An 8,212-nucleotide genomic window follows, 5' to 3' on the forward strand; every position below is an offset into this window, starting at 1 on the left:
TGCCTGCTTCTGGGCCTCTGTCTCCCTCTGCCCGGGCAGTCTGGTCAGCAGCCCACCTCTGTGGCCATTCTGCTTCTTGCTTCCTGGGACCCAGAGCAGGGGCGGTTGGGCAGTCTGCATTACCCACAGGCTTCTTCAAGGAGAGCAGAGCTTGGGCATTGCCTCCTGGAGTCCAGAGGATCCCTGTCTATCATGGCTGCCTCTTTGAAATGGAGGCTGGTTTCTGCTCCACCGCATTTTAAAATGTAGGTTTTATTATCCAGGTATGATGAGGCCAACAGATCAGGAGAGGACACGTTGTCCTTGGCTGGTGTGGCTCAGAGGTTGAGCATTGACCTATGAATCAGTAGGTCATGGTTTGATTCCCAGTTGGCACATGCCCAGGTTGCAGGTTCAATCCCCAGTAGGGGACATGCAGGAGGTGGCTGATCAATGGTTATCTCTCATCGAGGTTTCTATCTCTTTTTTCCTCTCTGAAATCAATAAAAAAAGAAAAGACACATTGTGTCCTGGCCACTGTTTTACCAGTGGTTAGAGCATTGGCCCGTACACCAAAAGGTTGTGGGTTTGATTCTCGGTCAAGGGCACATACCTGGGTTACAGGTTCAATCCCTGGCCCTGGTCAGGGTAGAGCAGGAGGCAACCAATTGATATGTCTCTTTCACATTGATGTTTCTCCCTCTCTCCCCCTCCCTTTCACTCTCCAAAAATCAGTGGAAAAAATATCCTTGAGTGAGGATTAACAAAGAAAAGAAATATAACTTCCTAAGAGGAGGGGGCCCACCTCTGTAGTCAGGAGGCAGAGGGTAGGAGAGAAAGGGGCCAGAGCCGTGACTGTGGTTCCCACCAGAGGAAGGGGTGAGGCAGGGTTAGCAGGCTTGGACTGCTAGTTTGAATAGTTTCAGTGGGCTCGGCACAGGCACTGTCTATTTTGCGTCAGCCTATTGACAGTGACGCACAAGCTAGGAAGGCCTGAGACACACCTGGGTCTTGTGTGCTATCTCAACACATTTCCCTGACTAGAGCCAGTGTTGTGGCTTGCCGGGCCCTTGTTCTTAGTATGATCCCAGGATGCACCTCAGCAGCAACCACCAGGGAACTTCAAGGAACAAGATTTACTCATGGGTCCTGGAGCTTACATGGCAGGCTCAGGGCCACTTGGCGTGATTGGGGAGTGAGGGATGGCACAGACCTGGGGGTTCTGCCTTTATTAGGGATGGAGGGTGAGTCATCTAGGGTTGCCTGGGTTCTCTGTTGGTATATTTAAAGCATAAGAGCAGGAATGAGGGTGCGGGAGGGAGGAGCAAGATCACTCAAGTGGCCAGTTATCTAGGTCACCCGGGCTTTCTGAAAGAGGGTCCTTTATGTGTGGGAGCAGCGTGATTCCTATCTGGGTTGTCTTGCTAGTAGACTGGCATTATATTTATTCAAGCTGGATGTCTTTTGAAATGGATGCCTCAGCCATCAAAAGCTTATTGTCAGGCACTTACTTATACTATACTGTCCCTACTTGGCACCTGGTCCTGGGGTGATCAGGGCAAGGGCATAATGGCTCTGGATTGGTTGGTTTGCACATTAAAGTTGAGTTGTTTGCTATCTCCAGGAACTAGCTAACCCTGAGGAACAGTCCCTCCCTGGTTAGGGAGACCCCAGTTGCCAGAGCATCAAGAATGCAGAAAATATAGACCAGCTGGTGTGGCTCTGTGATTGAGCATTGACCTATGAACCAGGAGGTCACAGTTTGATTCAAGGTCAGGGCATATGCCTGGGTTTCGGGCTCAATCCCCAGTGTGGGGTGTGCAGGAGGCAGCCGATCAATGAATCTCATCATCATGGATGTTTCTGTCTCCCTCCCCATTCTCTGAAATCAATAAAAATATGTTTTTTTAAAAAGAATACAGAAAATATAATTAATATATATCCTAACTGCTAGGTGAGGAGGACAAGGCTCTTCTCTGATCCTCTTTCCTCATCACTGAATGGGGTGGCCAGGGCCCCGATAGCCTCTTTGTGAGGCAGTGACCTCACTGACATCACTGACATCCTTGTAGGTGGTCTGGATATTCGTCATCAGCTGGCTCCATGCAACCCAGTGCTGGGCAACACCCAGGGCCCCATGCAGGGTCCTAATCAGGATCTCGGGCTCCCATGTCTGGCTGGCAGGAAGCTGGCTCCTGATATAAGATGTTTGGAGGGGATGAAGCAGGTGGGTGTACCAGGAGGGCTTCCAGGAGGTGGTAAAGCTTGGTTTTGGGACCCTGCCCCCACTGGGAGAAGGTGGTTGAGGGGGGTTTTGGAGTCTAGGCCTTAGGCAGCGTGTTGGGAGCTGAGTTCTCTGTGGGGCAGAGGGGGTTGAGGCTTGGGAGGTGGGCTGCTGCCAGGATATGGGGGCCTTGACGGTGGAGCAGAGGGTGCCCTACCTTCTGGGGTACAAGGCCTTCCCTCTGCATCCTGTGGGTGTACCCGAGCTGGCCAAGACGTCCTGTCAAAGAGACGGAACCATGGTGGTTGACAGGAAGGAGTTATCACAGAAGTGTTTTCTTTTTTAAATTCTTTGATGAGAGAGAGAGAGAGAGAGAGAGAGAGAGAGAGAGTAAGAGAGAGAGAGAAACATCGATTTGTTGTTCCACTTATGCATTCCTTGGTTGGTTCTTGTATGTGCCCTGACCAGGGATCAAACCCACAACCTTGGTGTTTCAGGAGGACACTCTAACCAACTGAACTACCTGGCCAGGACTGAGAGCAGCGTTTTCTTGTTTTTAGGTTCTGGGGTTTTCTCCTTTGCCCAGGCATGGTCAGCTGCAGTGGGCCAGGAGCTATGAGGCTGGCTGCAGGTGTCACACGCTGCCTAAGCAGAGGCCTAGGATTTGGATCTTTCTGAGATTCACTTGGGTTTTCAGTTATCAGGGAAGTCAATCACTGCACACCTAGGAGCTCCCCAAGGGCATATGCCAGTGGGGGGCGTGCAGGAGGAAGCCGATGGATGATTCTCTCTCATCATTGATGTTTCTATTTCTCTCTTCCTCTCTGAAATAAATAAAGATATGTTTTGGAGAAAAAGAAAAGAAAAGCTACAGTCATTTGAGACAAATGGATGATTTTATAAAGTTAAAATCAAAAGACTTAAAAATTAGAAAATTCATTAAGTATGAGGAAGTAATAAAACACAAAAGTGACCACAAGAATTAAAAATGTTTAAATCGCAGACCTGGGAAATGGATTCTTCTCACAGCCTTCTCTGGAGAAGAGAAACTCCTTACGTGTTCTGACAGCACTGCACCTTCGGCTTATTTTCAGTAGTTGGTGGAACATGGGTAGGAACCGCATTGTTGTGTGGAGACGTTATTTTCACGTCTGACATTTCCTTCTGGGAAACAGTACGGTATATCTCTGCCAGAACTCTCTGAAAAGCAGCTTCTACATTTGCAGAGTCTAGAGCTGATGTCCCAATGAATGACAAACCATTCTTTTTGGCAAAAATTCTTGCTTCATGCGTAGGAACTGCCCTGAGATGACGCACATCACTCTTATTGCCCACACGCATGATGACAGTGTTACTATCAGTCTGATCTCTCAGTTCTTTCAGCCATCGCTCTACATTTTCATATGTGAGATGTTTAGCAATGTCACCAACCATTAAGGCACCTACAGCTCCATGACAGTATGCTGATGTGATAGCTCAAAATCGCTCTTGCCCAGCTGTGTCCCATATCGGTGCCTTCATTGTTTTCCCATCAACCTGGATGCTTCATGTTGCAAACTCTACTCCAGTGGTGCTCTTGCTTTCAAGATTAAACTTGTTTCAAGTAAATTGAGACAAGAGATAATTCTTTCCAACACTGGAATCTCTGATAAGGACAACTTTGAAGAGGTTGACGTATTTGTCTCGTGGGCGCCCATAGCAAGGAGTGAAGGGGCAGAAGTAGCAATGGGATGGGTGGGACCAGGGGGACGTTAATGTTACTGTCATTTTATTTTTTCCAAGTTTAGGAACATTTTTCAATTACAGTTGACATTCAATATTATGTTAGTTTCAGGTGTCAGACATTTATATAACTTATGAAGTAGTCCCCCCATAAGTCTGGGCCCCACCTGACACCATACAATTGACTACCATATATTCCCTATGCCATACTTACATCCCTGTGATTACTTTATAACTGCAATTTGTACTTCTTAATCTATTTTCCCTTTTTTACTCATTCCCCAACCCCTTCCCATCTGGCAATCATCAGTTGTTCTCTGTATCAGTGAGTTTGTTTCTATTTTGTTTGTTCATTTATTTTGTTTTTAGATTCCACATATAAGTGAAATCATATGGAATTTGTCTCTCTGCCTGACTTTTTTCACTGAGCTTAATACTCCATGGGTCCACCCATGTTACTGCAAAGGGCAAAGTTTCATTCCTTTCCAAGGCTGAGTATATTCCATTGTATATATGTACCACAGTTTATTTTATTTAAAAAATTTTTAATAAATCTTTATTGTTGAAAGTATTACATTGTCCCCTTTCCCCCGCCATTGTCCTCTCCCACCCCCCTCCTCCCAAGCCTTCACCTTGGATTATGCATATATACATATGAGTTTATTGGTTGATCTCTTCCCCCCCTCCAACCTCCCCTGCCTTACCTCTGAGGTTTGACAGTCTGTTCGATGTTTCTATGTCTCTGGGTCTATTTTTGTTCATCAGTTTATGTTGGTCATTAGATTCCACATATGAGTGAGATCCTGTGATATTTATCTTTCTTCAACTGGCTTATTTCACTAAGCATAATGCTATCCAGTCCATCTATGCTGTTGCAAATCGTAAGAGTCTTTAGAGCAGTATAGTATTCCATTGTGTAGATGTACCACAGGTTTTTAATCCACTCATCTGCTGAGGGGCACTTAGGCTGTTCCCAAATCTTAGCTATGGTGAATTGTGCTGCTATGAACAGAGGGGTGCATATATCCTTTCTGATGGGTGTCTCTGAGTTCTTGGGATATATTCCTAGAAGTGAGATCACTGGGTCAAATGGGAGTTCCATTTTAAATTTTTTGAGGAAACTCCATACTGTTCTCCACAGTGGCTGCACCAGTCTGCATTCCCACCAGCAGTGCATGAGAGTTCCCTTTTCTCCGCATCCTCGCCAACACTTGTCGTTTGTTGATTTATTAATGATAGCCATTCTTACAGGTGTGAGGTGGTACCTCATTGTTGTTTTGATTTGCATCTCTTGGATGATCAGTAACTTTGAGCACTTTTTCATATGCCTTTTGGCCTTCTGTATGTCCATTTTGGAGAAGTGTCTATTGCAGCCGTGGGCAAACTACGGCCCGCGGGCCAGATCCGGCCTGTTTGAAATGAATAAAACTAAAAAAAAAAAAGACCGTACCCTTTTATGTAATGATGTTTACTTTGAATTTATATTAGTTCACACAAACACTCCATCCATGCTTTTGTTCCGGCCCTCCGGTCCAGTTTAAGAACCCATTGTGGCCCTCGAGTCAAAAAGTTTGCCCACCCCTGGATTGAGATCCTTTGCCCATTTTTTTATTAGATTGTTTATTTTCCTTTTATTAAGTTGTATGAATTCCCTATAGATTTTGGAGGTTAACCCCTTATCGGATCTATCATTGGGAAATATGTTCTCCCATGGAGTGGGCATTCTTGTTATTTTATTGATGGTTTCTTTTGCTGTGCAGAAGCTCTTTATTTTGATGTAGTCCCATTTGTTTATTTTCTCCTTAATTCCATTGTCCTAGGAGATGTATCTGTAAACATGTTCCTACAAGAAATGTCTGAGATTTTGCTGCCAATGGTTTCTTCTAGGATTTTTATGGTTTCATGTCTTACATTTAAGTCCTTTATCCATTTTGAGTTTATTTTTGTATATGGTGTAAGTTGGTGGTCTAGTTTCATTTTTTTGCATGTATCTGTCCAGTTTTCCCAAGAAAACTTGAAGAGACTATCTTGACTCCATTGTATGCTTTTGCCTCCGTTATAAAATATTAAGTAAGCATTATGACTTGGGTTGATTTCTGGGTTCTCTGTTCTGTTCCATTGGTCTATATGCCTGTTCTTGTGCCAGTACCAGCTGTTTTGATTATGGTAGCTTTGTAGTATAACTTGAAATCTGGTATTGTGATTCCTCCATAACACAGTTTTTTTTATCTACTCATCTATCAATGGGCACCTAGGTTGCTTCCATATGTTGGCTATTGTAAATAATGTTACAGTAAACATAGGGTTCATATATCTTTTCAAATTAGTGTTTTTGTTTTTTAAGTTTTAATATGTTTTTAAAAAATTTTTAAATCTTTATTGTTGAGAGTATTATAGATGTTCTCCTATTTCCCCCCATTGTCCCCCTTCACCTGGTTCCTGCCCCACCCCAGGCCTTCACCACCCTATTGTCTGTGTCTATAGGTAATGCATGTATGCATATAAGATCTTTAGTTAATCTCTCTCCATCCCTCTTCCCCCTTCCCTCTGAGATTCGTCACTCTGTTCCATGTTTCCATGCCTCTGGTTCAAATTAGTGTTTTTGTTTTCTTCAGATAAATTCCTAGAAGTGGGATTACTGGGTCATCTAATAGTTCTATTTTAATTTTTTGAGGACCCTCCATACTGTTTTCCATAATGGCCGCACCAGTCTGCATTCCTGCCAACAATGCACAAGGCTTCCCTTTTCTTCACATTCTCACACCACTTGTTGTTTATTGATTTGTTGATGATAGTCATTTTGATAGGTGTGAGGTGATATCTCCTTGTGGTTTTAATTTGCATTTCTCTGATGATTAGTGATGTTGAGCATCTTTTTCATATGTCTTCCTTGGAGAAATACTATTCAGGTCCTCTGCCCATTTTTAAATAAATTGCTTGTTTTTGGTGTTAAGTTGTATGCGTTTCTTATATATTTTGTATATTAACTCTTTATCAAATGTATCATTGCTATCTTCACCCATTCAGTATATTGCCTTTCATTTTGTTGATGGTTTCCTTTGCTGTGCAAAACCTTTTTAGTTTGATGTAGTCCCATTTGTTTAATTTTTTCTTTTGTTTCCCTCGCCTGAGGGGACATATCTAAAAAAATATATTACTAAGAGCTATGCCAGAGATTTTACTGTTTATCTTTTCTTTTAGGAGTTTTATGATTTCAGGTTTTACATTTAAGTTTTTAATAAACTTTGAGCTTATTCTTCAACATAGTGTAAGAAAGTGGCCTAGTTTCATTTTTTTCTATGAACCTGTCCAGTTTTCCCAACACCATTTATTGAATAGGCTATCTTTACCCCATTGTATATTCTTGCCTCCTTTGTCATTAATCAATTAACCATAAAGGTGTAGGTTTATTTCTGGGCTCTCTATTCTGTTCCATTGATCTAGGTGTCTGTATGCCAGTGTGACTACCAGCTCTTTGTTCCACTTGATGGTGGCTGCTGTCCTTTGGGGGCTGGGCTAGCTTGACATTACCATCAGGAATATCTCTGTCATGTCTGGTGCCTTAGGGGGACAGCTGGGATAATGGGCCTCCCCCGCTCCACGTGCCTCTCCGAATAGCCTTTCCACATGGCCACCTAAGCAGATGGCCACTTGCCTTTCATGGCAACTCAAGGCTCCCCTAAGTGCAGAGCTGAAGCAGCTGAAACTTCAAAAGCTCAGACCCTCCAGGAACTGGGCCAGCATCACTTTCTGCCCCATTCTGCTGGTTCAGTGCATGTGTGTGTGGGGGGTGGGGGGGTGGGGGGGTGGGCTAGAGGGGGCACGAACACTGGGAGGGCCCAGTTTGTGGGGCTATCCTTGCAAAAGGGGCAGACCTGGGCAGGGGGAGAGGAACTTCCCATCCAATGAGCCAGCTGATGAGCCCTGGGCAGATAGCTTTGTCATCTGTACACTAGGGCAGTCACAGGGTCCACTCCCTCCACCTCCTCGCCCTGTGAGCATGCCCTTTGTTCATTAACAAATGTGTCAGCTCTTTGTTCCCTCAAGCAGGGCTCCTTCTGACTGCCAGCCAGTGAACCTGTGCAGCAAGCCCGTGAACCTCCAGGGGAGTCCAGGCATAAAAGGGAGGGGTGTTTGGGGGCCCACTAGGAGGGGTGTGTGGACAGGGTGGGTACAGGTCCCAGTACCTGGTGAAATTCTGGTGGGCCAGAGAAGGTGGCCCGGAGGGAGAAGTGTTAAACATGGGGAAGGGGGTGGATGGGCATATGTGTGTTTTGTTCAACTCTC

General features: G+C 44.6%; 1 pseudogene; it reads right to left on the reverse strand.

Moving 5' to 3' along the window:
• Window positions 1-3,256: 3,256 nt before the first annotated feature.
• On the reverse strand, window positions 3,257-3,970 carry LOC139011522 (ras-related protein Rab-11A pseudogene; annotated as a pseudogene).
• Between the last annotated feature and the right edge of the window lie 4,242 nt (window positions 3,971-8,212).

Source organism: Myotis yumanensis, unplaced genomic scaffold (genome assembly GCF_028538775.1).
Source record: "Myotis yumanensis isolate MYYU_CA2020_CCGP unplaced genomic scaffold, mMyoYum1.0.hap1 SCAF_5, whole genome shotgun sequence".
Taxonomy (NCBI): Eukaryota; Metazoa; Chordata; class Mammalia; order Chiroptera; family Vespertilionidae; genus Myotis; species Myotis yumanensis.